The 23,960-nt window shown below is 37.6% G+C and overlaps 1 protein-coding gene and 1 pseudogene across 4 annotated transcripts in view; both read left to right on the top strand.

The window, feature by feature from the left end:
- The window catches only part of PACRG (parkin coregulated), a 512,890-nt gene that overhangs the window by 223,494 nt on the left and 265,436 nt on the right, over nucleotides 1-23,960 (top strand). The window lies entirely within an intron of this gene.
- Nucleotides 15,004-16,039, top strand: LOC113926199 (annotated as a pseudogene).

The raw sequence follows: 23,960 nt of genomic DNA, 5'->3' as shown, positions 1-23,960 counted from the left end.
TTCTCAGAAAGTTCAAAATAGAACTACCCTATGACCCAGCAACTGTACTATTAGGTATTTATCCAAAGGATACAAAAATTCTGATTTGAAGGGACACATACACCCTGATGTTCATAGCAGCATTATTAACAATAGCGAAATTATGGAAAGAGCCTAAATGTTGATTGATCCATTGATGAATGAATAAAGAAGATATATATATATAGAGTGGAATATTACTCAGCCATTAAAAAGAATGAAATCTTGCCATTTGCAACAACGTGAATGGAGTTAGAGTGTATTATGCTAAGCGATAAAGATAGTGAAAGACAAATACCATACTATTTTATTCATATGTGGAATTAGGAAACAAAACAGATGATCATAGGGGAAAGGAAAAAAAAAGAGGGAGGCATACCCTAAGAGACTCCTAACTATGGAGAACAAACTGAGGGTTGCTGGAGGGGAGGTAGATGGGGTGATGGGTTAAATGTCTGATGGGTATTAAGGAGGGCACTTGTTGTGATGAGCACTGGGTATTATGAATCACTAAATTCTACTCCTGAAACTAATATTACACTATATATACTAACTAAAATTCAAATAAAAACTTGAAACATTAAAAAAATTAAGATAGAAATTATTTCTAAAATATTCCACATGTCATATTGATGGATGTAGATGGTTTGTCCATTTTTCTCTTGTAGTGTGGCATTTCTTTTCCTTATTTATAAGAATTCACTGTGTATTAAGTATATGAAATATTTTTCTCTCATATTGCAGATATTCTTTTTAAATATAGCAACATTTAATAGTAATGTGAAGCAATCTTTGTGATTTCTGCTTCTGGAGGCATGCTTAGGAATGTCTCTCTCACTCCAAGATAACATAAAAGTCATTTATATTATTTCAGTTTTCTTCCTATACATTTATGAGACTAAATATCATTTAGAATAAATGTTGACATGGGAAGTCAATCAGGAATCTCCTCCAAAATGTTTAACTAGGTGGTGCAACCCGTCTTGTTGAGTAATTGTTACTTAATAAACACAGATCTAGATCGGTTGCCAACTGCACTTTGCATTCCTTATGTGGGGCACTGCCAACCGTAAGAAGCACCAGTCTGCTCTTTCCCACACCCAAAGAGTAAAGAATTCACATGGTTTCCTACTGAGCAGGGATTCATACTGGCAGAAAGAATAGGGGAAAATATGGCATTTTTAATTACTTGTGTGATCAGTGCAAAACCACTTTGACCTGAATTATCCAATATTTGGGGTGAGGGAGGGATTATCCTGGAACTGTCTGGAAATAAATATAAGTAAGAGGATATCATGAGATTACTGGAGGCCCATTCTGTTTGGTAGGAAGCAGTCAAGGTGTCATTCACCTCTCATCAGAACTGATAGGTCTCTGAATGCAGATCCCAGCGGGGCACTCATGAGCTTAGCATCAAATGATTTATGGAACCTACCTTCATTAATTCAGCAGTTACTTTTGAGCACCTGTATGTGTGCAGTACTGTAAGGCTCTCAAGCTGTTTATTGGACTGAGGATTAGGTATTGTAATTGAAACCTGTATTAGACAAATGTTTGCCAAAGTCCAAACTCATAGTGGAAGCTCAATAAAAGATTGGGAATTCACTGACCACCTACGTCTTTAGACACTCAACAAACTTAATTTGGATTAAACACAATGAAAATTCAAAAATAAAGTTGGCTTGGGCTTCTATATATTTACTTAACATTTTAGGAACACACAAAATTTCTTTTCTTAAAGAGGATTAGCATTCTATAAGGTATAACATTTTAATTACAAAGATTGTGTTTATTTTATTTTATTTTTTAGAGAGAGAGAGAGAGAGCATGTTGGGAGGGGGGGCGAGGTAGGGAAAGAGAGAGAGAGACTCTCAAGTAGGCTCCATGCCCAGCACAGACCCTGACATGGGGCTTGATTTCACAGTCTGAGATCATGACCTGAACCGAAATCAAGAGTTAGACACTCAGCCGACTCAGCCACCCAGACGCCCCAAAGATTGTGTTTATATATGAAGTCTCCTGTTCCCATGCAATGTTTAATCCACTAACCATGACAAATTTTCTCCTGAGCTTTACTTTAACCTAAGTTTTTCTGAGTAGAATATAATTAATCCTGGTGATCTATGGCCTGCCCTGGTATTTTGCAGTCTTTAGCATGAAATCTTTCATTTAGAATACTACATGTGGACATGCAAATCTGCAGTTTTACTTAGGAACATGAATTATGAAATGTAATTATAAACACAAATGCCTATTAATTTTACAACTTATAATTGTACTAGAAACCTCCAGTTGGATATACTTGTAACATCCTTTGGTTGAATTCATTTAAATGGATTGTAAAAGAGTAAGCTGTAAGCTGAATTCTATTTAGATTAGTCTCATCATTAAGATCCTTGTATTGGGTTACAAATCTGAGATAGCAGTGAACCGAATAATGTTAGTCCAGGCCACCCCTGCTAGATTTGTTTTTCTTCTTCCATTGCAGACCTGGCAGTCTCTTAATGGGATCAGCTGCATCTGTCAATGGGTAATACCCAGTCAACCTGTTGGTCCCCACGTGGGTCCTTGGAAGGCCTTGGCCTCACCTTGGCCTCTGCCCTTTCTGTTTTTGTGACCAGTAAAGGCTTTACCAGAAGTCATCCTCTGAGGGTGCTGATGGAAGCCACTTCCCACTGGTCTTCCCCACACCGTGCCAGCCCACAGAACTCCCTTAAGGAGCAGAAGTGCGCACTCCAACCCAAGAGGGCACATGGGCCTCCTTACTTAGTAATATTTGGAGTCTTTGACGTTAAGTTAATCTGGATTTAAACTGCAGCTTTGGCTTTTCTCAGTGTGTGTCCCTGGCTGTATATCTTGACTTTTCTTCATCTCACTGCCTTCATCCGGTAAATAAGGACACTGCAGGTTGTTCTGAGGAATATGTATATCATACATAAGCGAGCCTCTGGCAGAGCAGGAACTCAGCAAATGGTAATTCACATTATTCTTATTTCATATCACTGTTCATTTATTTTTTTCCAAGAGTTTCCATTGTCCATACTATGCCCCAGGAGCTATGCTAGATACTGAGGCTACAACCATGAATATCATAGTGCCTACCCTCAGAAGCTTACAGTTTAGTGAGGAAAGAGACAAATATTAAATCACCTACTGTTCAGTGAGATTTAGTGCTGAGATTGGGGTTTCTAAAATACATGGGAGGGCTCCTATAACCCAGCTTTAGGAGCTGCTGGCAAGTGCTTGAGACGCCGATGGTCCCAATTTCTGGAGGAGAGGCAAGGATTTGGCATAAGGAGGAGGAGAGCCTTCTCAGCAGAGGTGGTGGCCTATGGAGGGGCCCTGGCGAGGGATCGGAGATTTGTGGGCTCTGCAAAGACCTCAGTGTGACCCAAGAGCTGAGTTCACTAGATCCTGCAGTGCAGGCTGAACTTTTAAAGAAATGGGTAGTCACTGTTCAGGAACTGATTTTATGCATTTCGAAAGATTTAATGAAATTGAACAAGGAAGAAATGGGTCTCCATGAAGTGAATAACGAACAATACAGCAATTCTCCAAAGAGAAGGGGGTGGAGCTGGGAAGTCTGGAAGGTAGAATTCAAAAAGCCCTGTTTTCTCCACCATGCTTGCAGTTTTAAATATTTGCACGTTCCCCAGACCTAGCCATGATAATACAGCATGAGAACTAAGCCAAACCAAGACTTTTTTTAATGAGGTGGGAGTGACAACCAATAAATAGAAAGCAGAACTAACAGGTTTAAAAGCCATCAGACCAAATCAAAGAGAAGAAAAGGAGAGGAAAATGGTTATCTGCGGATAACTTCTGATACAATTCACTCTCTATTTTATAAACTGGAAATGAGCAGTTTTCTCAAGGACATGATACCCTTTCTTATTCCTAAGACACAATGACTACTTTAAGAAATTATCTCCGCTGCATTTGATTTTTGGTGGAATTTGAATTGGTTATCTGGTCTTATTTTTGGGTTTTGGGGCTTGATCAACAGATACTTATTCACACAAGAGAATATAGCAAAGTTACACTGATAAAATTTTGTTGATAACTTTTATACCAGGTGATTAAATTCTGGCCTAATGTGCCAAGACAGGACCTCATAACATACATTATGGCATTTGTCTAGTCCAAGAAAACTCACTCATCCAAGAAGTCCACTGATAGATACTCATTTAATATAATTACCCTATTATGCATAAAATTATGTGTTTAAAGAGAGTTAGGCAACCTGCTTTAATCACTGCAGTAAGTTGTAAATGAAATGAAAATATCCTGGCTGTGATCTTAAAAGCATTCTGTACCCTATCTGCTATCACCGAATAAAGGCATATTTTCCAGAATGACATCAAAATATTGCAATCATTTATTTGGAAGTAAGAAATCTTAAGAAATTTTAATTAAAAAATCATGTAGGTTGATCCATATTACACATTATAGACCCATCTAGATGACAACAAATTAATGCTTGTGGAATGTGTTATATACAATCATGGTGGTTTGGGAGCTACTTCTGCTTGTTGCTAGTTAAGATTTTCCACGGAAAAGTTTCTCGACTGACCGGCAGTAAGTTTCACTAGTTTGTCTTTGACCCCTCCCTACATCTGACCCTTAAGAAGTTCTCTGATGTCACGTACGCACATACGGAGTGAAACAGAGGGAGGTAAAGAAAAATTATTTGAGTCAAACAACAGAATGATTTTTGAAAATGTCTTTTTCAGGTTAAAAAAAAAGGAGAGAGAGAGAGAGAAGAGAAATATAGAGAGCAGCAACTATATTTTAATTATCTTGGTATTGTCCACAGTGACTTGATGATAGTAGATGCTCGAAAAATAGCCATTGGATAGGTGAATAAATGGATGAAAGAAATGTCTTCCCATTTTATAAAACAGTTTGGTTGAGTATTTGGGGGAAATTCTGTTTGTTGACAAATAAATAGAGAAGAATATTTCTATAGACAATCAAGAGACTATAAGTGGATATTTATTCTTTTGCAGAAGCTTTTTTCTTGTCATCAAACTCTATTTGATTTAATTAGGTAGGCAGTGAGTATCAAGTAGTGCAGAAATTTGGCTCCTCTGTAATGAGAAGTCATAACCTGGAGGTCTGACAGCTGGATCCAGTGCTTAGATGTGCTTGATAAGCCTGAGTAATTGTTTTTTTTTTGTGAGACATTCATTTACAAATGGAGAATTTTCATGTCCAAATCTCTGGCTTCTCTTGAGTACTGCAAGGTTTGACAATACTGAGCGTTATGTTCTTGTGTGTCAGTAAATGTCTGGAATCAAGTAACACCTTCCTTGTTTTCTCCATTCCCATGGGTTCCTACAAAGTCCACCATGGTAGTCTAATACCAATTGACGTTAATTATTAACCCTATTTGCATTATTCTTTTTCTTAAAGTAGAGAAATATTCCTATGCACCCAGATTGACTGGGTGAGCCACACGTTGCCAGAAAAATGAGAGAGAGCAAATTTTTGTGTGAAAGTGAATAATCACCTTGTTGATGGATATAAAATATGTCTGTGGGGAAAGAACGAGACACCACCTGCCCCTATGATTCACTTTACTTGTATGGTTCCTATAAGCATTTGAATTTTAATTCTTGCTTTCCAAATATCAGTGATAAAAGGAAGAGAAAATTGAGTCTGTTGGCAGTACAAGAATGGAATTAGAAATGATACGCGCTGGAAAAATCTGGGGAAGTAAAAGTAGCAAGAGATGGAGAAAGGCAGTATTTCTAATTCGAATCTCACTTTTTTCTTATATTCACTTCTTGCTGAATACTGTTGTTTTCTTTGTTAATTATTTTCTCTCTCTCTTACTCCCATCTTCTTCCCAGAAATGATTTTGTTTATGAACAGCCACAGGTAGAATGGACTCATAAGGAAATGAAGTCTAACACCAACTACAGCAACAGTGACAACAATAGCTATTATTTATTGTCCTTCTTTTCTCTGCTTGCCACTAGATTAGGTGTTTTATTTTTTATTTTATTTTTTTTTAAAGATTTATTTATTTATTTTAGAAAGAGAGCTTAGGGGATGGGGGGAGGAGCAGAGGGAGAGGGAGAGAGAGTCTCAAGTAGACTCTGTGCTGAGCATGGAACCCGATGGGTATTGATATCATGACCCTGACCCTGAGATCATGACCCGAGCTGAAACCAAGAGTGGGACACTTAACCTGACTGTGCCACCCAGACGCTCCTAGATTAGGTGCTTTAAATAAGTTAGCCCTAATCATCACAATATTTATTTAAGATAACATTGCCAACCCCATTTTTACATATGCTGGGACTGAACCTTAGAATGGTTAGATAATTTCCCCAGCTAATAAAAGCTGACCAAGATTCAAATTAGGTTCACATGACTGCATTATACATGCTCTTTCCACTTGGACTTACTTAATATTTGGCTAACCATTCCAACTGGATCATTAACTCATGTTTAAAAAAAAAATAACCCCACCAGCCTGTTTCAGAGTTCATTGATTCTGAAGTATAACTTAGAAAAAATTCTCTTACTATAATTTCAGCCACAGTTGGTCTTTACTTTTCAAACTAACACATGAAAAGATTTTAAAATTTCAGAGCTTTTGTTGTGTACTTTTCTGATACATATGTAACATTATATACAAAGTATATTAGTTATGATATACAGCATTGATAAAATTCTAATGTATATGTTTGTACTTTCATATATATGCAAATTTAATCTGTGTATGGAATTTAAATACTTTCCTAATGAGCACATTTATTTGTTCATTTGTTCATTCATTTAGAGTAGTAGTATACAGACAAAAGCCCAGGCTGTCAGTCAACCCAGCATACAAGATCTGGCTCTACCATTTACTACTGTAAGACCTTGTTCAAGTCACTTCACTCTCTGTATTTTAGGTTTTTGGTTTTTGGGTTTTTTTTTTTTTTAATTTTAAAATAGGACTAACAATGCTGGCTTTATTTGAAAAATAAACTGATATGCAGTTTATCTATTTCTCCTTGACTGTGCTGTAATAGTTTTCCTCTTTTAAGAAATATGTCCATTTCATCCACATTGTCATGTTTATTGGCATAAAGTTCCTCCATAATGTTCTCTTATTATATTATTAACATAACAAAGTATTACAGAATATTACGGAAGACTATAGAGTAACAGTGAGGCATCAGCAGTGGTATCGCCACTCTCATTCCCCTAAGTGGTCATTTGTGTCTTACCTCTTTTTTAGTGATCTTTATGTCAGAGGCTTATTGATAGTACTGATCTTCTCAAAGAGTCATCTTTAGGTTTCACTGATTTTCTCCATTACTTTTATGTTTTCTATTTCATTAATTTCCACTCAAGTATTTCTTTTCTTTTTCTGTTCTTTTTTGGTGATTATAGTTGACACACAATGTTACATTAGTTTCAGGTGTACATAGTGATTCAACTTCTCCAGGCATTACGTTCTGCTCACCCTAAGTAAAGCTACCATGTGTCATCATGCAGCACTATTACAGTTATCATTGACTGTGCTCCCTATTCTGTGCCTTTTATTCTTGTGACTCATTCATTCCACAACTTGCAGCCTGTATCTCCCACTCCCCTTCAACTATTTTGTCCATCCTCCTATCCCCTTCCCACTGGCAACCATCAGTTTGTTCTCTATATTTATAGGTCTGATTCTGCTATTTGTTTGTTTATTCAATTGTTTTGTGTTTTTAGATTTCACATATGAGCAAAATCATGTAGTATTTGTCTTTCTCAGTCTGACTTATTCCTCTCAAGATAATGCCTTCAAAGTCCATCCATGTTGTCACAAATGGCAAGATCTCATCCCTTTTTATGGCTAATATTCCATTATATCTATATCTATATACCACATCTTTAACCATTTATGCACTGATGGACACTTAGGTTGCTTCCAAATCTTGGCTATTGTAAATAATGCTGCAATAAACATACAGGTGCATGTATCTTTTCAGATTAGTGTTTTCATTTTCTTTGGGTAAATACCCAGTAGTGGAATTATTGGATCATATGGTATTTCTGTTTTTAATTTTTTAGGAAACTACCTACTGTTTTCTAAAGTGGCTGTATCAATTTAATTCCCACCAACAGTGCATGAGGGTTCCTTTTTTTCTCCATATCCTCACCAACACTTGTTATTTCTTGTCTTTTTTATTTTAGTAATTCTGACAAGTATAAGGTGATATCTTATTGTGGTTTTGATTTGTTCTAACAAAATAGCAATAGCATTTTTCACAGAACTAGAACAAATGATACTAAAATTTATATGGAACCACAAAGACCTCAGATAGCCAAAGCAATCTTGAGAAAAAAAGAACAAAGCTGGAGGTATCACAGTTCCAGATTTTAAGATATGCTACAAAGCTATAGTAATCAAAACAGTATGGTATCAGTACGAAAATAGACACATAGATCAGTGGAACAGAATACAGAGTTCAGAATTAAACCATGCTTATCTAGTCAGTTAGTTTAAGAAAAAGGAGGCAAGGGGGCACCTGGGTGGCTCATTCGTTAGGCATCTGCCTTCGGCTCAGGTCATGATCCCAGGGTCCTGGGATCGAGCCCCACATCAGGCTCCCTGCTCCGCAGGAAGCCTGCTTCTCCCTCTCCCGCTCCCCCTGCTTGTATTCCCTCTCTCACTGTGTCTCTCTCTGTCAAATAAATAAAATCTTCAAAAAAGAAAAGAAAAGAAAAGAAAAAGGCAAGAATATAAAATGGGGAAAAGAGAGTCTCTTCAATAAATGGTGCCAGGAAAACTGGAAAGCAACATGCAAAAGAATGAAACTGGACCACTTTTTTTTTTTTTTGTAAAGATTTTATTTATTTGACAGCGAGAGATATAGCAAGAGAGGGAACACATGCAGGGGAAATGGGAGAGGGAGAAGTAGGCTTCCCGCTGAGCAGGGAGCCTCATGCGGGGCTCGATCTCAGGACCCTGAGATCATGACCTGAGTTGAAGGCAGATGCTTAATGACTGAGCCACCCAGGTGCCCTGAAACTGGACCATTTTCTAACACCATACACAAAAATAAACTCAAAATGCATTAAATACCTAAATGTGAAACCTGAAACCATAAAAATCCTAGAAGAGAACACAGGCAGTAATTTCTCTGACATCAGCCAGAGCAACATATTTCTAGATATGTCTCCTAAAACAAGGGAAACAAAAACAAAAATAAACTATTGCGACTGCATCAAAACAAAAAGGTTTTGCACAGTGAAGGAAATCATCAACAAAACAAAAAGCCAATCTGTTGAATGGGAGAAAATATTTGCAAATGATATATCTAATAAGGGGTTAATATCCAAAATATATAAAGAACTTACACAACTCATCACCAAACAAACAAACAAGAAAAACAAGCCAATTAAAAAATGGGTAGGGTACCTAAATAGACATTTTTCCAAAGAAGACGTACAAATGGTCAACAGACAGAGGAAAAGACGTTCAACAGCACTAGTCCTCAAGGAAATGCAAATCCATTCACATATTTCTTATTTCCTTTGTTTTTCCTACTGTGGTTCATATTTTCTATTTTTTTTCTAATTTCTTAAGGTAGAAGCTGAGTTCATTGACTTGAGATAGTTCTTTTTTTTCTAATAGGGTTTTTATTGCTATAAATTTCTAAGTACTATTTTAGTTGTATCTCACAAACCTTGATATAGCTTATTTTCATTCAGTTGAAATACTTCAACATTATTCTTTTGATTTGTTCTTTAACACATGAGTTTTAATTTCCAACTATTTGAGGATGTTTCCAGATATTTTCCTGTTACTAATTTCTAATTTAATTTCATATAGTTAGATAGCATTTTTTGTATAACTTGAATTCTTGTAAATTTACTGAGACTTGTTTTATGACCCAGAATATGGTCTATTTGGGTAAATGTTCTGTATGCACATTAAAAAATGTACATGTTACCATTTTGGCCTTAGTGCTCTCTAAATGTCAATTAGATTGGTTGATAATGTCATATCAATTGACTGATAATATTTTCTAGTTTTCTATATCTTTACTGATTTTTTTGGTCTACTTGTTCTGTAAGTTATTGAGAAAATGGTATTGAAATCTGTCATTGATGAGGAGCCTGGCCACAGGGGAAGTCTTCTTTGTGTGTGTTTCCTATAGCTTGCAGTGGGGGTTGGTGGAGGGGGGAGACACCAGGTCCCATGTGATAAAGCAGGCAAGAGTGTGTGCATCACCCAAGGAGTGGGAAGGAGTGGCCCTACATTCCAAAGTTGATCTACATCACATCCACTTTTGCAAACATCTTTTCCAGTGTGGTTTGAGAATGTTCTTTTAATAAACATCTTTGCTTTGTCAATAAAAAAAAAAACCAAAAAAACAAACCAAAACAAAACAAAACATGAACAAAAGTATAACCATAGTTATGGCTTTCTCTAATATTTCCTGCAGTTCTATCAGCTTTTGCTTCATGTATGTTGAAACTCTGTTATTGGGTGCATAAATGTTTAGGATTCTTATATCATCTTGATAACTGAACCCCTTTATCAGTATGAAATAAACATCTTTATCCCTGGTAGATATGTGTGCTCTAAATGATACTTTGTTGATGTTAATATAGACTTTTTACTTTTAATTTACTGTGTCTTATATTTAAAGTATGTTTTTTGGAGGCTGCATATATTTTTTTTAAGTTTTTTATTCTAATTACAGTATAGTTAACATACAGTGTTGTATTAGTTTCAGGTGTACAATATAGTGATTCAGCAGTTCCAAACATTACTCAGTGCTCATCAGGATATGTGTATTCTTAACTCCCTTCACTTATTTCACCCATCTTCCCACCAATCTCCCCTCTGGTAACCATAATTAAGAGTCTGTTTCTTGGTTTGTCTCTCTCTCTCTCTTTTTTCCCCTTTGTTTGTTTTATTTCTTAAATTCCACATATGAGTGAAATCATATGGTATTTGTCTTTCTCTAACTGATTTATTTCACATGGTATAAGTGGCAAGATTTCTTCCTTTTTATGGCTGAATAATATTCCACTATAGAAATACATATGCCACATCTTCCTTATCCATTCTTCAGTTGAGGAACACTTGAGTTTCTTCCATAGGCTGGCTATTGTAAATAATGCTACAATGAACATATGGAAGCATGTATCCCCTTGAATTCATGTTTTTGTATTTTGGCGCTAAATAACCAGTAGTGTGATTACTGGATTGTAGGGTAGTTCTATTTTTAACTTTTTGAAGAACCTCCATATTGTTTTCCACAGTACCTGCACAAGTTTGCATTCCCATCAATGATACATGACAGTTCCTATTTCTCTACATCCTAGCCAACACTTGTTGTTTCTTGTTTTTTATTTTAGATGCTGCATAGAATTTTGTTTTGTCTTTTCTATAATCTGATAAGCTCTGACTTTTAATTTAACTTAATTTCCTTTCATATGATTATCTTTCATATAATTATGATATGGTTGTTTTTGAATATATCATCTTACTATTTGTATTATCATTTGCCCCATCTCTGCTTTTCCATTTTTCTTCTTTTTAAAAAAATTTTGTTAGGGTAAGTATTTTTTATGATTTCATTTAATCTTATTTATTAGTTTGGAATTTTTATTGTTCTATTTTAGTGGTTGCCATAAAGTTTATAGTATATATTTTAACTTGTCACACTAAAACTTCAAAAGATATTATACCACTTAATATATAGTATAAGAATATTACAACAGCATTCTGCCATTTCTTTCCTCCTAAGGTTTGTGTTATATTATACCTCTTACTTGTACATGTTATAAACCAATAACAAGACATTGTTATTATTCTTGCTTCCAATAGTCAGTTATCTTTTACAAAGACTTAAATAATGGGAAAAATTTACTCATATAGTTATCATTTCTGATGCTCGTCTATCCTTTTTATAGCAACAGTTTTTTATGTGGTATCATTTTCCTTCTGCTTTATTGACTTCCTTCAACATTATTTGGAGTGCAGTTTTGCTGGTTTTAATTTTTTCATATGTTTGAAATAGTCTTTTTCGTATGTCTGAAATAGTATATAGTGTAGTACTTTCTCGTATGTCTGAAATGTTTGCTTTTGAAAGATATTTTTGAGGAATAAAGATATCTTGTTTTACATTAAATATATCTTTTATTCTCTGGCTGTTTTGAAGATTTTCTCTTTATCATTAGTTTTAAACAATTTGATTATGATGTGACATTTCTTGTGCTTGAGGTTTATTGAGCTTCTTGGATCTGTTGGGTTATAATTTTCAACAGATTTGGAAAATTTCAGCCATTATTTCTTCTTCTGCCCCCCTCTTTCCTCTCTGTCTTCGGAAACTCCACTTATACTTGTATTAAGCTATTTGAAGTTGTTCCATAGCTCACTGATGCTCAATTTTTTCTGTCCTTTTTTTATTTGGAAACTTTCTGTTGCTATGTCTTGAAGCACATCAGTCTTTTTTTCTGTAGTGTCTAATCTGCTGTTAATTGCTTCCACTATCTTTTTCATCTCAGACATGCTGTTTTTCAGCTCTGAAGTTCTAATTTTTAAATATCTTCCACATCTCTACTTAAGATGTCCAGTCTTTCTTATAGGTTCCTGGGCATATGAAATATAGTAAAATAACTACTTTAATATCCTTGTCTACTAATTCTGTTATCTGTGTCATTTCTGAGTCAGTTTCAATTGATTGGTTTTACTTTTCATCATGCATCTTAGTTTCCTGTTTATTTGTATATCTGTTATGCAAAAACATTGTGAATTTAACTTGCTGGGTACTAGGCACTTTTGGGTTCCTAGAAATGTATTGTACCTTTGTTCTGGAACACAGTAAGCAGTTTGGTCCCTTCAGGTCTTGCTTTTATGCTTTGTTAGGTACAATCAAGGCAGCATTTCCTGAGGGCTAATTTTACCCCACTACTGAGCCTTCTGAGTACTCTACTAAGTGACCCATGATTTATGAGGTTTTCCATTTGGGCTCTTGGCAATAGGCAATATTCCTTGCTATGAGTGCTCCAGGCATGTGCTCACTAAGGCTCTCAGATGCTTCTTTCTCCAGGCTCAGGTAGTTTCCTCACACTCACAAAGTGACCAGAATTCAGCTGAATACACTGTAGGACCAGCTGCAGACCTCCAGAGCTCTCCTTATAGGTCTCTTGTCACTGGTCCTCTGTCCCTGGAACCACAGCTGCCTTGGGCTCCCTGGATTCCCTGCTCTGTCTCCTCACCTCAGGGAGAAGACTGGGCTTCTCCTCTTTGCTCCACTGACTGCAGACTTCCTCCAGGCATTGAGTGGGGGCAATCACAAGTCTTATCTCATTCATTTTCTGTCTCTCTGGGATCACTGTCCTTTATTACCCAATGTTCAATGTCTTGAGAACCATTGTTTCATGTATTTTCATATGTATTTCATTTTTTATATATTTTATTTTTTCATATATTTTTTAGTTGTTTCAGGTATGAGGGTTAATCAGAGCCCGCTTTGCCCATCTTGGTCAGACCTGGAAGTTGCTGAGCTCCAGACTGAACCAGAATTTCCTGGGGGCACTTCCCAGTTCACCAAGCTCAAACAGAAAGCAGCCATCTCACTGGGCAGCCAGGAGTCTTGGTCCCAAGTCACAGAAGAGCAGCATCCAGCAGTGCAAGTTTAGCTGGGGTGTCACGGCTAAACTGGTTGTTTTTTAAATCCCCTCTCTCAAAGCTTCCTAAGTCTAAACTCTCCGACTCACCTGGGCAAACTTCATTGTTTTTGTTCTGAGTTTACAACCTCTAGAGGCACGTCAGAGAAAATAAGGGGACTTGGCCAAAATTTAATCCCTTGCACTTCACTCAGTGATCCTTTATCCATGTAGGTCCTCAGATTTTCCATAGCTTCCCTCCAACACACACACACACACACACACACACACACACACACAGGCACGATGATTGTGCTAAGTTCTTCAAAGATGGGTCACCGCAGTACTTCCCTGAGATTCTTTCTCAGCACTTCTTTTCTATCCATATCTCTTCTGAAATAAAAGCCAACATAACAACATTTCTACAGCAAAATCACAGCCTATTGACTCTGAATCTCAGCCACCAGCCTTTCATTCAAATCCACATATGATCTTGTGACTAGTTTTAGTTTGCAGGTTCTATACACCCCTCAGTGAAAAGAGGGTCATTTGTACATCATTTCGCATATAGATCTCTTCCTTCTTCCACATGGACCAGTTCACAGAATAACAGGTGGACAAAAGATAGTTTGTTTCCCATTTAACTAAATTTGGCTAAAGTTTAATCAAGCCCAAGTCTAAAGATTTCCTAAGAGACACTGAGACCCATTTGTGCTGTCTGGGTGGTGGCCTAGCACCTCACACAATCAGGGGGTCGTACATCCCTTCCCTACCCTAAGAAAGAGGTCTGGGTTGGGAAACGTGAAAGAGGCTCCTCACCTTCTAAACATCCATCCGAGTCATGTCCAGAGCATTCCTGTTAACACCGTCTATGAGGGAAGCGTGGAACTACTTGCCTCCTGAAGTGAACTTCAAATTAGCTTTAGCTTTTTTGTTTAACTAGTTGTTCAGCCTTGAGCAAAGCACGTTACCTGGGCTTGTTTCTGTTTCTTTATCTGTTAGTAAAGAAAAGGCCATGACAGTTTGATTTCCAAGAATCTTTCCAGCTCCAGAAGACTTTGCTTATTTTTGTATAGATATGGGACAAAATAACTATGGGAGAGGGTAGAATCCTGTGTTTCATTTAGTAGATTCTATGAAGCAGAAGACTAAAAAGTATGTGGACAGACCTATTTAGCGCACCCACGTGACCGCAAAAAAAATCTAAGTCATTAACATAGTTCCTCACATACTATCGAGGCTCATTCATTTAGTAAACATTTCGTTCTTTGAGATATTTGTATCATGTGACCATAAATAATAAATTAGTGGCACTCTGTGAGCCGCAGCCTTTCAAGGGAGCGGTTGTGTGTTCGCCATGTTAGGAAGAAGATGTTCTCGTCCGTGGTGCCTCTGGCGCGGCCGAACCCCTTCAACACGCCCCACCTGCGGCTGGTACACGACGGCCTCACGGGCCCGCCCCGCCGTTCCCGCAGTCTGGCGGCAGCCGCTGTGCAGGAGGACAGTTACCAATGTGGCTTCCTGAAGTTTTACGCACCGTGTGGCTTTGGTGGGTTCTTAAGTTGTGGTCTGACCCTCACTGCGGTCGTTCCTCTGGATTTAGTGAAATGCCGTATGCAGGTGGACCCCCAGAAGTACAAGCGCAAATTTAATGGATTCTCGGTTACTCTTAAAGAGGATGGTGTTCGTGGTTTGGCTAAAGGATGGGCTCCGACTTTCATTGGCTACTCCCTGCAGTGGCTCTGCAAGTTTGGCTTTTATGAAGCAACGAGCTTGGGGAGGAGAATGCCTGTCTCTGGCGCACCTCACTATATTTGGCTGCTTCTGCCAGTGCTGAATTCTTTGCTGACATTGCCCTGGCTACTGTGGAAGCTGCTAAGGTTCGAATTCAAACCCAACCAGGTTATGCCAACACTTTGAGGGATGCAGCTCCCAAAATGTATAAGGAAGGAGGCTTAAAAGCATTCTACGAGGGAGTTGCCCCTCTCTGCTGAGACAGATACTGTACACCATGATGAAATTTGCCTGCTTTGAACGTACTGTTGAAACATTGTACAAGTTTGCAGTTCCTAAGCCCAGAAGTGAATGTTCAAAGGCAGAGCAACTGGTTGTAACATTTGTGGCAGGTTACATAGCTGGAGTCTTCTGTGCAATTGTTTCTCACCCTGCTGATTCCGTGGTATCTGTGTTGAATAAGGAGAAAGGTAGCAGTGCTTCTCAAGTTCTTCAGAGACTTGGATTTAAAGGTGTATGGAAGGGACTCTTTGCCCTTATCATCATGATTGGCACTCTGACTGCACTACATTGGTTCATCTATGACTCTGTGAAGGTCTACTTCAAGCTCCCTCGCCCTCCTCCACCTGAAATGCCAGGGTCTCCGAAGAAGCAGCTTGGGTTAACTCAGTAGAATGATCAAAGCAAATGTGGACTGAATCTGCTTGTTGATCAGTGTTGAGGAAAGTGCAAGAGGAACTTTTATATATCTGACAGTAGGAAATTGTCTATTCCTGGTATAATTACTGTAGTCTCTTGCCTAAGGCGAGGGTTGCAAACCCACTGTTGAAATAAGCCCAACTATTCATGAAAAAAAAAAAAAGAAATTAGTGGCAGAGATAGGAATAAAGTGTAAGATATTTACAAGTCCTTTGTCCTGTATGAATCTCTCATTTTATATATGAGTCTATAAAATAAAATTATGCCATATTAAAAGAAAATGAACTCAGCCTTGAAAAGGTAAAACTTTCCATCACTGAAATTTATCTTATTAGGATCTCAAATTTTAACATTGCATTAATGTGGCTCATTACATTTAATGATTTCAATAAAAATAAAGACAGTAGTCCTCAAAATTTGCTTAAATCTTCTTCCTGTGGTCTTTAGAAAAAAAATTGCTTTCCTGTGTGGATCTCCTCCAGAATTTTTAATCTAAGCATGATTTCTTTGATAATCCAAATTATGGAAATTATTAGCACAGCTAGCCACTTGTTTCCTTCAGACGATGAACAGTGCACTAATTAACTATGCTGTGGCACGTTCTGTCGATGATTAACCAACTGTGATGGAGTTATTTACACCTCTGGAAGCTATGCAGAATTTTACACATTTGAAGCTCGGGCTAAATCATCCCTGGCAATAGAATTTCAAACTTACACTTAAAAAGCTGCTGAAAAACTTTAAGTGTAAGTTTTATTATTGTTATAAAATTTCATTTTTATGAGATTTGTGTTTTCATTTGTTAATGGATTATCATTTTAAAAAAGGAAGTTATGTTCAGTGAGTAGAAAGAATTGAAAGTCATAAATTCTTTGTTTTCAGTGATGTGAAACATACTAATATTTAAGTAAAATGAGATCCTCCTATATCTAGGCATTTATATATTTGTGTTATTTACATAGCTGGGCTTGTGTTAGTAGAAAACACAGAAATGTTCATATTCAAAACAAATAAAAAATGATACTAAACTTTGTAGTCTTAGTAGTTTGGGATTCAAGGTCATTTTGAAGATGTTAGATTTCAATAGCATTTTGTGTAGTAAAAAAAATTTTTTTTGATTCCCTCACAAATATGCTATAAAACAGAGCTTGTATGTTAAATTTAAAAACCAAAGGATTGCAATGTGATCCACCACACCAAATCTGTTTTGCCATACTGAGGATACCAAACTGTTACTTGCTTTTTGCAGAGATAATAAAGCAAAATACTAGATTCTGATTTATCTAGTGTTTTACTAAAGCGAAATCCATTATTTGTTGTTTTGTTTTTTGCGTCATTCACTCAGAAGCAGCAGCAAGAAATGAAGAGTTCATGCTGACGATTTTATGAGCATGCTTACATGTAGATGATCCTTCCTGTGACAAGTCTGGAGGAAAACAGATGTAAACGCACCACCCCCCATGTCTGATCCCCTCACCCATCAGTGCAGACCCTCCTCCACGAAACCTGTCCTTCCCAACCAGCCTCATGCAACCACTGTTCTTCTGTAGCCCGAGCACACATTTTTGGTGTCTTTATTTAGACAAGCAATCATATCTTCTGCCTCGTGACATCCTTTCAATCTTTGTTAGACGAGTCTTTTTGCGCTACTTTTCTCTGTTTATGTCTCATCTTTAAAGTTTAGATCTCTGAGTTCTTTATAAATAGCACCCTCCTCCTCCTCAGAATCCTGAATAAATTGTGAATTCCTTCAGCCAACAATAAGCCCCCACGATGTCTCAGGCACTGTTCTAGGCCGGAGGACGGCCCAATAAGTGATAGGGATGTAACAGCTTACTCTCCTGGAGCTTACATTCTAACTGAATGAGATAAACAATAACATCAGTAAGTCAGTCACAGAGCTTGGTGGTGATTGCCATCGGAGGGCCAAGTGGAGCTGTGTGGAAGGGAGCAGAGGTGCAGTAGACACAGACAGCGTGGAGTCGAGCAACTAAGCGGCAGTGATCCTGGGAGGAGTCTGCCCAGCAGGATGCACAGCCTAGGGGAGGAGAAGAAACTACACTCAGGCCCCTGTCAGGTGGAAAATGGAGAAGCTGTGCCGGATGTGAGCAGATTATTGGTCCCGAATTTACCAATCAGGGAAATTACTTCCCCCACCCCTAAGGAGGAGTGGGCAAGGGGAGGAGAAAAGCAAGAAACGGTCAGGGAAGGGACACTTCCTATCATGTGGAAGAAATACAAGAGTGGGGACATTCTCCTCCCTGCACTACTTTTTCTATTTTTATTTTTTAAATTTTAAAAAAATTATTTTTAATTAACATATAATGTATTATTAGTTTCAGGTCTGTGATAGTCTTATATAATACCCGTGCTCATTACATCACATACCCTCCCCAAAGTCCATCACCCAGTTACTCCATCCCTCCACCTCCCCCCCCCTCCAGCAACCCTCAGTTTATTTCCTAAGATTAAGCATCTCTTATGGTTTGTCTCCCTCTCTGGTTTCATCTTGTTTCATTTTTTCCTCTCTTCCCCTATGATCCTCTGCCTTGTTTCTTAAGTTCCACATATCAGTGAGATCATATGATAATTGTCTTTCTCTGATTGACTTATTTTGCTTAGCATAATACCCTCTAGTTCCATCCACGCCTTTGCAAATGGCAAGATTTCGTTTTTGATGGCTGCATAATATTCCATTGTGTATATATACCACATCTTCTTTATCCATTCATCTGTCGATGGACATCTGGGCTCTTTCCACAGTTTGGCTATTGTGGTCATTGCTGCTATAAACATCAGTGTGCACGTACCCCTTCGGATCCCTACATTTGTATCTTTGGGGTAAATACCCACTAGTGCAATTGCTGGATCATATGGTAGCTCTATTTTCAACATTTTGAGGAACCTCCATACTATTTTCCAGAGTGGCTGTGGCAGCTTGCATTCCCACCAACAGTGTAGGAGGGTTCCCCTTTCTCCGCATCCTCGCCAACATCTGTCGTTTCCTGACTTGTTAATTTTAGCCATAAGATTGACCGGTGTGAGGTGGTATCTCATTGCGGTTTTGATTTGTATTTCCCTGATGCCGAATGATGTTGAGCACTTTTTCGTGTGTCTGTTGACCATTGGATGTCTTCTTTGCAGAAATGTTGCCCATCAGGTTTAAACACCAGCCTATGATTAATCAGAGGTGTGGCCCCTGCCCTGGGGTGGGGCTCAGCCTATGTGGACAGTTCACACCCTGAGCCTTGTAGCGCACTTAAACAACCTGGATTTGGAGGTTGCTCACAATGCTAACAATCTATGGAGGCTCTGATAGCCCCACACAGATTTACAAAAGCCTGAGTGTCCCCACTAGGTCCACTGTTGCACCATTATACACTAGTGTGGATTGTTAAATATGAAAATACTTCCAAACTACTTTCCCTAGCCACTACCCCGAGCTCTCCTCTCCCCACCCCAGTTACCCCTGCATTGCCCTGACCCTTCCTCAGATCCCGTGGATACTCCTCCATCCAGCATCTAAGGGACAAGAGCCCTGCACAGCAGGGTGCCCAGGACATAGCCACGATGGACGTCTGAAGCCCTTGTTGTGCAGATCGTTAAATGTAAATGTGGCCTCTGGGCCCCACACAGGGTCCTACCAAGGCCCAAGAAAGTGCCCAAGATTCCATAGAAAGGTCACTATTTAGGAACAACGTTGCTATAAACTACCCATTTAATCCTTCCCAATTTCACCAGTAGAATCAGTCACTCCATCACCTCTGGGGCAGAGTGATTAAGGAGGAGGGCTAGGCTACCCTACTAGCTGAGCTCCTGTCACATGGAAGGGAATGTGAGGCGTAGCAGAAAAGAGTTCCACCCTAACACCTACAAGTAGGTGTCAGTTTCATGAGGACAAGAAGCAAAGCTTATACTTCCTGGTATATACATGCTTAATATGTGTTATCCCAATTAACATATTGTGCCCCTTTTATCTTAATCTTAAGATCCAAAGGAATTTAATCAATATGTTTTTCCCATAGTCGACATAGATTTATGAATGTCGTTGTTGTTATAACATTTCAAGTTCATTCAGGTGGAACTGTGCATCTGCAAAGCTAGAAAAAGTCGTCTTGCTTTTTACTGCTCAATAAGAGCTAATGACATCTTGAACGAGATTTGGAAGTGACCTGTACTGCCAAGATTAACACATAATGAAGAGCACAGAGAAAAGCTGGCAAGAAAGTCAGAAATTCAAAATTGAAATAGACCAATAATGTATCCATAAATGTATGCATTATTTTAGATAAGGAATCTGAATGAGCTTCAACCCAGGTGTTTCACACCAGGGCTGTCAGGATGCTTAGCTCTAGGATGTGCATTCTCGTTGTATATTTTACTGGATCTGTGCAGCAGACCCCAACGTTTGTCTTCTCTGAAAGCTGTGTGGTGTTGTGCACTGTTTACAACCTTACAGTGTGCTAACTTTACAGGGAAAAAGGGCTGAAATGGTTTATCAACCTGCAGTTATGTAACTGCTCATCCATTTCCCTGACAAAAGTGTAAGCAGCTGAATGCAGACACATTCTCTTGTTTACCTTTGCATGCTTTTGAATACACCTCACAATGCCATGTATACAGCAGGTGCTCCATAAATGTTCATTTCATGAACCAAAGCTTTTAAGGTCTGTTTAAATCTCTACACTTACACTTCCAACACAGTCGCAAATAGGTATGCATGGCTAATAGGCACAAAGGCACATGGGGCAAGCATGGCTGAGCATGGCCCACGCTGGACTCTGCAGACCTTATATGAAAGAAGGGATGCAAAACATCACTTCATCTCCTATACAGACAGTGCGTGGAAATGGTAGCATTCTGTACATGTTGAGCGAAGTGAAATATATTAATAACGTTAATTTTACTTCTTTCTTTTTTACTTTTTAATTTGATGAGAAAATGTTAAGTTATGCACGCGGTTTGCTTTCGTGACTCACATTAGATTGTTTTGGACAATGTTGCTGTGGACAAAAATGTGCCCAGTGGTGAGTTAAAAGTTACCTCCCGTGGTCGCCATAACATGCACGTAAGCCCTAGGACAATGGAGTGCACAAGTTTTGCTGTCATCGGAACTGGCATAACATTTTCACTGTGGTATATAAAGAACATTTGCAGGGCTAGGACAGTGACGAAGGACTGCAGTGTGGTTCTCACATGGACTCCCACTGACTTCAGGGGTAAATTACCTTCTGTTAGTGTGCATGATCTCCCACTTGTGAAGCTCTATTTTAAACAAGTGCGCTTTGAAGGCCCTTCGAAGAATGAGCTGATGTCAGGCTGTAGAGGAACTCAGATTTTCAGCAGCCAACTGTGCAAACCTAAATGTTAGACTCTGGAAGAAATACCTAAGTATACACAAAGATGTATTTGGGGCTGCACTGGTGTCAAAAATCCACCAGATTTCAAAGAGTGGTTCACACTCTTTGAAAATATATTTAAATCAAGATGATGTATATTAAGTGTTCATATTTAAATAATTACATATAAAAATGAAAAATACTCTTTAGGATAAAAAGTTTTACCTTATGAAATTAACTAATTAGAAAATTGCTTTAAAATTAACTTTTTTTTTTAAACTTGTTCAAATCTTGACTTTGGATCAAAACCAAAATAATAATAGCAGCATGCCCTATGAAAAGTTGTTAAGTGAAGTGATAATACTACACCGGTAATTTTTCCATCTTTTGTCACAGTCTCTGTTAAATTTTGTAATATACACCATACAGGAGCATCTTCCTTATAATTTTATGATATTTTGAAAAAAACTCAAATAATTTTCAATTAGCATTTCTTTTAAAAAACTATTTCCAGTTATCACAACAATCTATACTGTTGAAAATATATTATTAAACTTTAGATAATATATACCAATAAAGCCCTTATCTTTTTGTAGGTAAATTATTTAGTTATCTTTTATGTTACAAGAAATGCAATGCAGTATCAGCTTTTGTGAACTTGCTTCTAAACTGATAAAATCCCTCAACAGCTGCACATCATAAAATAAGCCAATAATTTCTGGACAGAATCCTAATTATTAAGAATTATGATGCCACATTTCTAGACATGTACACTACACATAAAAAGTGAAATCATCTTCTAATATAGAAAATCTTTACTGTACTATTTTAATAATGTTATCTTCAATGTATTTGAATGATTAACAGTTACATTATGATTGTTATTTAAGTCATTGCAACTTTGAAACGATGTTTTTAAATGGTATATATTTTATAAAGAAATAGAGGAAAATGGCAAAGAGAAACAAAGAGATAGATTTTTGCATTTACTCAGATATATACCATTTCCAGTGTTCATCATGCTTTTCCAAAGTTCCAAGTTTTCCATTTGATGCCTTTTCAATCATCTTGAAGAATTTCCTCTGCCTTTATTATTTCTTGTGTTATAAATCTGCTGCTTCTAGTCTTCTTTTATTTGAAAATGTCTTTATTTCACCTTCATTTTTTTCATTGTTTTTTTTCCAGTTTTTTTGAGAAATAATTGACATGCATCACTGTGTAAGCTTATTTTTTAAATTTTTACTGATTTTTTTGGTATCGAGTTTTTATTTAAATTCTAGTTAGCTAACATATAGTGTAATACTGGTTTCAGGAGTAGAATTCAGTGATTCATCACTTACGTACAACACCCAGTGCTCATTACAGGTGCCCTCCTTAATACCCATTCCCCCGTCTAGCCCATCTCCCGCCCACATCCCCTCCGTCAACCCTCTGTTCTCTATCATTAAGAGTCTTTTATGGTCTGCCTCCCTCTCTTTCTTTTTTTCCCCCAATGTCAATCTCTTTTGTTCCTTAAATTCCACATAGTGAAATTATATGGTATTTTTATCTTTCTCTAACTTATTTTGCTTAGCATAATATTCTCTAGCTCCATCCACTTTGTTGAAAATGGCAAGATTTCATTCTTTTTGATGGCTGAGTAATATTCCATTGTATATAATATATACTACATCTTCTTTATCCATTCATCAATGTCAATGGACATTTGGGCTTTTTCCATAATTTGGATATTGTTGATAACGCTGCTTTAAACATCAGGGTGCATGTACCTCTTCTAATCAGTATTTTTGTATCCTTTGGGTAAATACCTTGTAGTGCAATTGCTGGGTCATAGGGTAGTTCTATTTTTAACTTTTTGAGGAATCTCCAGACTGTTTTCCAGAGTGGCTGCACCAGTTTGCACTCCCACCAACAGTGTAAGAAGGCTCCCCTTTCCCCGCATCCTCACCAACATCTGTTGTTTCCTGGGTTGTTAATTGCAGCCATCTGACAAGTGTGAGGATCATATCTCATTGTAGTTTTGATTTGTATTTCCCTGATCCCAAGTGATGTTGAGCATTTTTTCATGTATCTGTTGGCCATTTGTATTTCGTCTGTTCCTGTCTTCTGCCCATTTCTTAACTGGATTATTTATTTTTGGGGTATTAATTTTGGTAAGTTCTTTATAGATTCTGGATACTAGCCCTTTATCAGATACGTCATTTGCAAATATCTTCTCCCGTTCTGAAGGTTCCCTTTTAGTTTTGTTGATTGTTTCCTTTACTGTGCAGAAGCATTTTATCTCCCAGTAGTTCATTTTTGCTTTCGTTTCCCTTACCTCTGGAGACAGATAAAGTAAGAAGTTGCTGTGGCTGAAGTCCAAGGGGTTGCTGCCTGTGTTTCTCCTCTAGGATCTTGATGCTTTTCCTGTCTTACATTTAGGTATTACATCTATTTTAAATTTATTTTTGTGTATGGTGTAAGAAAGTGGTCTAGTTTCATTCTTCTGCATATTGCTGTCCACTTTTCCTAACACCATTGTTGAAGAGACTTTTTTCCACTGAACATTCTTTCCTG

The sequence above is a fragment of the Zalophus californianus genome, chromosome 7 (assembly GCF_009762305.2).
Source record: "Zalophus californianus isolate mZalCal1 chromosome 7, mZalCal1.pri.v2, whole genome shotgun sequence".
Classification (NCBI taxonomy): domain Eukaryota; kingdom Metazoa; phylum Chordata; class Mammalia; order Carnivora; family Otariidae; genus Zalophus; species Zalophus californianus.
This window is presented reverse-complemented; position numbering and strand designations above follow the sequence as displayed.